The 6,613-nt window shown below is 39.0% G+C and overlaps 1 long non-coding RNA gene across 1 annotated transcript; it reads right to left on the bottom strand.

Moving 5' to 3' along the window:
• Positions 1-2,081: 2,081 nt before the first annotated feature.
• LOC139653230 (uncharacterized) lies at positions 2,082-3,844 on the bottom strand. The gene is made up of 3 exons (XR_011695989.1): positions 3,759-3,844; positions 2,567-2,629; positions 2,082-2,166 (listed from the first exon to the last, which is right to left on the bottom strand). It is a non-coding gene; the product is annotated as an uncharacterized lncRNA (long non-coding RNA).
• Positions 3,845-6,613: the final 2,769 nt, after the last annotated feature.

The following is a 6,613-nucleotide window of genomic DNA, read 5'->3' as shown; positions in this document are numbered from 1 at the left end:
AAGATATTTTGACACTCTACGTAACATACATGCAGTTCCAGTTATTTTCTTGCATAAATAAGAAACATGAGATGTCCAAGACAAACATTCATCCAGATGTATTCCCAGTAGTTTGTTCTCCTTCACCTGCTCTATCATTACTCCATCTGCACTGATTTGTAAAGAGGATTCAAGTGGCCTATTCCTCCTAGAGCCAACTAGCATCACTTTGGTTTTCCTCATGTTTAGCACCAGTTTGTTCAACCTGACCCACTCTATGAGGCTTTCGAAATCCAGCTTCAATGCTTCCTCTATTTCACTGTTGGTGTTTCCTGTAGCATACACTGTTACGTCATCTGCAAATATGGTAGCTTCAGATTTAGCTAGTACATGAGATATATCATTGATGTATAGTGTGTACAACAAAGGACCCAAACAGCTGCCCTGAGGCACTCCACATTGAAGCAAGAAAGGTGGAGAAAATGCACCATTGGTATAGACGGTCTGTGTTCTCTCAGACAGACAGGATCTCATCCACTTCATGGCTTTCTGATCAAAATTATATTGAAGAAGTTTCATTAATAGTATCTCATGATCTACTAGGTCAAATGCTGCAGTGAAGAAGAAGAGTAGTTTTCAATTGATGCTGCGTTCCAGAGATGTCAGAAAGTCAGACATTTTGACTTTCTTCTAGAAAAATGTAACAGAACGGCCCTTGTAAGAAATAAAATGAATACTGTGTTTTTTTTATATGAATAACACACTCTGTTCTTTTGTTCTTTGTTCTCAGAGTAGAGTGTCTTTTATTCTCTACATACCATGGTGAGGTAATCAGTGCATGTATGCGTGCACGTGTGCTATATATGGTTATGAAATGATTTTGAGTGTTCTTATAGGTGAATAATAGTTTATGCTATTCATACGTGTGTTTCTGTGTGTCCCATACTAGGGGAGGTTTTTGGCTTTGAGTCAAGAAATCTGAACTGTGGGTTTGGCTTTATGCAGAGATTTACGATTTTGTTTAATCTATATAAGTGAATCCTCTCCACTCTTTTCTTTGTCACTTCTTTGTTGCTTGTCTGGAACACTGAACTGAACCATGCATGTCTGAATAAAGAATCCATGGAAGACTCTTGAACCTTTGCTCATTCAATTTGACCCACAGGATGAAGTTTATTTTTCCCTTACACCCTTCAAGTCCAAACTCCAGCTAGGAAACTCGAGTTTTCCGAGAAGCAGCTATCTGTCGTCTCGTCAACATGGCAGCAAACACTGTAAACTCTACACAGCATTACTGTTAACATGTTTAAAATCCTCAAAATACACGCAAGTTTGATTTTCAGCATCACGCCACCTTAAATCTATCAAAACACCTGCGTGGTAAATGTTTAAAAAGAGACATTTGAAATGTACTTGCACTTACAGTTCCTAATGTTCTATGCTAACTAGCTAGCTAACGTTGCTAAAAATCATTAACATAACATCAGCTGTTGCATGGGGAACAGGATTTTACGTTGGGCAAATTAAATCTTGTGGACAATTTCTGACTTTGAAACGCAGCATTAGTCCCAAGAGAAAAGACCTGAACACTGATGAAAGTATTTTTTACAATCTGATTAAAAAACGTCCCAAGACTCAAACAAAATATGGTGCTTTAAAGGGGATAACAGATAACTTAAGTCCTTGGTTGACAGAACAATAACAACTTTAACTGGAGTTTATTATTCAATATCTCTAAAACCAGGAGGATCCAGTCTGTCTGTTAATGCAGTGATTCTCAACCTTTTTCATATCAAGGACCATAATTTAGTCCACATTAGAGCCACAGACCCCCATTTGATGAGATTTTGTCTCTCGGACCCAAATCCGAGAATAACAGCATTCTTCTACATTCTCTAATTGTGTTAACTTCTTGTAAATGGAATAATAGTGAATAATAGTGAATAATAGTCAATTTGCTGGGGACTCCTTGGACCCCCTCAAGGACCCCTGGTGGTCCCCGGACCCCATGTTGAGAACCACTGTGTTAATGGATAACGAGTCTTTTGTAAATTAACTCTAACTCTAAAATTAACTCTTGAGTTTCAGATTCATCAAACTTACTTTTGCAGCCTCAAAGATCTTCATGACGGCGGTGGAAATCTCCGGTCCGATTCCGTCTCCAGGAATCAGGGTGACGGTCTGCATCTGTGGACCAACAGGAGCTTCACATCACTCACTGCCCCGGGTCGGACATTTTAACATGAACAGTCACAGTCCAGACGGAGCTAAAACCCATTCGGAAAGACACGAGTCCAAGCAACACATGCTGTACTGTAACTGTTGGGTTTACTGGTATAAAATCTAATGAAAAATGATCAGTATTCCTATAGGGACTAACAGTGTCTGTGGTGGGACACGCACTAGTGAGTTTATTGTGACATACTGTATTCTATGGTATGTCTGATCTCCTATGGGGTCTCTATAATATTCCTATAGGGAATAGGTACAGGGAACAGTTTTGGTATGATATTTGTATTGTATCCTAACATTTATTATAGAATGACTGTACTTCTTTTAATAGTTTGTGGTTTTCAGAGCTACTCACCCCCCTGGAGAAGGATCTGGACCCCAGACTGGGTCTCCTCACCGCCCCCACCACCTGGGACAGCTGGAGGATGTGACGTCAAGGTTAATTAAGACAATTAAATCTGTCCTTTACAGTGGTTTCACAACTGCTATTAAATATGAAACACTGCTAATCTTCAATAAAACTATGATTGTATTGATCATAGTTAAGATAGTTCAAATATGCCAAAAATTAAATGTTATTCTCCCGTCATGCAGTAGGCCCTAATTCTTGAACATCCGCCAAACGAAGCGGTTGCTAAGCAACACAGTGTTATATTTAAAATAATGGGTATCTTGTCACAGATTTGCGTTTATCTGATAGTTTCTAACGGCTACAAGCCTAGATACATGCCGTTGTCTTGTGTAGATAAATTTGCCAAACTCCATTCAAAAATCTGCAGTTTTATGTTGCTTCGCTTATCAACAAATAAATATACATCATAAATCAGAATTTAAGATCTTTTCTGAATGATACTGTCACTCTTCATTTCGGCATACATCAATATACATTTTACACCTGGTTCGCCTGTTAATTCCCCACTATCTTCTTCCACTAAATTATACTGCGGAGGGCGGTAGCGAGCAGGGTAAACCAATTATAAAGTTGAAATGTTACTGAAATTAACTGATACACGGCCGATCATATGTACGCCGAATTTACCAGTGGACACTTAGAATTCGTTTAAGCTCTTACATCATGTTATATGAGGTATGCACATATGCCAATAAGCAAGGTAACATTAAATTGCCAGATTTTCACTGGGGTTTGGCCTAACTGTCTCTGCACACCAGAGAGAACGGTACGTATCAGGGCAAGTCTGCTTCGAACGTGTGCCAGCCAATCAGAAACGGGAAGCGCAACCATCCGTTTTTAAAGCACAAATTAGTGACACCGCGGTAAATCGATTTATTCCAGCCGCAGATGGTTAGAGGACGGCGGGAGAGATGAAAACACGCGGATAAGCAGAATGATAAGGTCACACTGCGGAAACTGTAACTGTACTTAGTCTCGCTGAAGGACACACACACACAGTAAGGCCGCGTAGAAAAGCCTGATGAGAAAAGTAGAGGAACAACAAGACAGAGACATTCCGCTCACACGGGAAACAGACTTCGGTCAGAACGAGCGTCAGACTCGTTTCTCGGTTTGTCATGTAACGTTTTCTCACCATTGACCTCCACGCGCTGCCGGCCATGCTGGTAGATAAACTAGTCCCGCACTGATCTGCTGCTGAGGACGAGCCGGACGAAGATCATCTACTGAGAAGATGAGTCACTCTGTAAGATTTGGGTCTGCCTGCCTCCCTTCCACTTCCCGTCTACAGAAGTGGGCGTTAACCCTCACACATGCGCTGTCCTTCTGCGGTTTGCCCTCCGGCAGAGACAGCTTGTGCGTTCATGTGCCATCAAATATATCGGAAAAACTAATTTCCTACTTGGCAATGTCACATGAACGCCCCCCAAGGTCGGATGATTAAGTCGCAAACTCTAAGAAAATGTCAAAGTTTAAAAGTGTACTACCACTATCACAGACCAGAAGGCGGACCAGGTATTTACTACTGCGTGATCAATCTTCCCAAGTATAGACGATCTTCGGTCCCTCACTGCGAGCATGAGAAGTGAAGTGAGGACGAGCCAGGGAGGAAGTGGATGACGTCACTTGCGGAAAGAGTACCTCACGGCGACGATTGTCAAGGTTGCCAGGTCTGATGGAGATCGGTCAGTTTGCACCGCTGCAGGAGAGTTTACTTTACTTTTTACTTTTGTTCGAAACGTATGAGAGGTGGAAATAAAAAAATGAATGATAAATATAGATGTCACGGAAGTAAACGAGTTGAATATGATGCTTTGGTGGTAAGATAAGAAGGTTAATGAGGTAATATTCACTTTCTCTTCCCTCTCTGATGGACAGAAGCGTCATATTTCTGACAGGAAGAGTCTGTATCTGTGATCTTGTAGAGAAACATTCAACACTAAAAAAAAACAAGCCAGGCGTGAAGAACTGCAGTAATCCTGTGATACATTTTATACTGTAGCAATATCACAGCAAAGATACAAGTTCCTATAGGAATATGATAGGACTAAGTACATTTACTCGAATACTGTACTTAAGTACAATTTTGAGGTACTTGTACTTTACTTGAGTATTACCATTTTATGCTACTTTATAGTTCTACTCCACTACATTTCAGAGGGAAATATTGTACTTTTTACTCCACTACCTTTATTTGATAACTTAAGTTACTAGTTACTTTGCAGATTCAGATTATTAATACAAAATATAATCAACTAATAAATTGTGATGTATTATTATAGATTACTGTAAGCTACCCAGCAGTATATAAAGTAGTGGAAATCAGCCCCACCTTTTCCAGCTGCAACATTAAAATGATGCTTACACATTAATGCATCAATAATTATAATTCAATAATATAATATATATTGTATTATTTTGAAATGGGCCATTTTAAGTACATTTTGATGCTAATACTTATGTATTTTTACTTAAGTAACATTTTGAATGCAGGACTTTTACTTGTAACAGAGTATTTTTATACTGTGGTATTTCTACTTTTACTTAAGTAAAAGATCTGAGTACTTCTTCCACCACTGATGATACCATAGGAGTTCAGAAAGACCACCAAGTTTGATAAAGTCACTAGAAACTCACCACAATATATATACTACGAGTCTCTATAGGGATATTTTACATATTAGTATTGTATATAATAATGTATTATATTTCGGGCAGAAGTGCCCTCCATAAATCATTGTCTCCCAGCGTGTGGAGGCAGTATGTTCTGTATGAGCAGATGACGCCACCTGGCGGCTGTGTGTGAACTGAACCTGAGGTTTCTGTTCTGCAACATCCTGAACGATCCAACATGCTGCCTTCAGGTGCTGCTGGGAAAATTAAATGTAACATTTAGGGGTCAGAAAGAAGTGAAGATGGTCACTAGATGCTTCTGAACAGTGCAGATAGTTTTATTCACTTGATGTTCACACTTTCATTCACTGTCTTATTCACTGATGTTGTCGTTCATGTGTTTTTTGTGTATCTCGTTTACTATGTAAAGCATCTTTGAGTATTTAGAAAAGCACTATACAAAAAAAAATATTCTTATTATGATTATTATGATTATTATTATTAGTGGCTAAGATTACATCACATCTGGGTAAATACTGGAGGAAATAATCACACCCACACACTCTGTCCTGATGAGGTTTATCAGACTCTAAAGATGTTTCATGTTGACATCCTGCTGTTAGTGCTGAGTCTGCACTATTCATTAAAAACATCCAAAATCTACAGGAAGGAACTGACACTCCCCCTGTCTGCTGTGTGCTGATGACTGTGACCCTGCTGTTACACTGTGGAAGTCTGTGTTGTATATGAAGATACCACTGAGAATAAAAATGAAATTAGAAATAGAAAGGATGGAAACCATGTCAGCAAACGATGATATAAGTTTAATTTTGTATCACTATAGCTTATCGCTTCTGTGTAAAACAAAAAATCAGTATTGGTGTTTCAGATTTCTTTCCTTTAGTGTCACTTTGTCCCAGTTGTCCTGTTGCTGTTGAAGAGACTCCAGCTGCAAACAGGATCTAACTTAGAGTTTTTTTACATCGCTGCAAAAGATGTAGCCGACAGCAAGTTTTGTCTAATAAATAAATCAAAACATGAGTCACATCATGGCGTCACTCTGCCGCTGTCTGCAGCACCAAGTCGCTCTGTGGCGTCTGATTTCTAAAACAAGAAGGTAAACTTTATTTATATCACACATTTCTAAATTGTGGCTACAAAGTGTTTCACAATGGATACCAGGAATATAACACACAAAACAGTGGAATTGTAAAAACATGAGTAAAACAAGGAGAACACATAGAACAAGAAATAAAACACCAGAAAGTAAAATCGATCTTACGCCATTGCTCAAAAATATGGAAGCCCATTTTCGCCAGTGTGATGAAAATTATAATGAGAAACTTTCTCAAAATAATGACTTAGTATCTCAAAATA

This window comes from Centroberyx affinis, unplaced genomic scaffold (genome assembly GCF_046629955.1).
Source record: "Centroberyx affinis isolate AG114_WGS23_722 - 3 ecotype Tasmania unplaced genomic scaffold, CSIRO-AGI_Caff_v1 ptg001900l_1, whole genome shotgun sequence".
Lineage (NCBI taxonomy): Eukaryota > Metazoa > Chordata > Actinopteri > Beryciformes > Berycidae > Centroberyx > Centroberyx affinis.
Note: the sequence above shows the minus strand (reverse complement) of the source record. Positions and strands in the feature narration are given on the sequence as shown.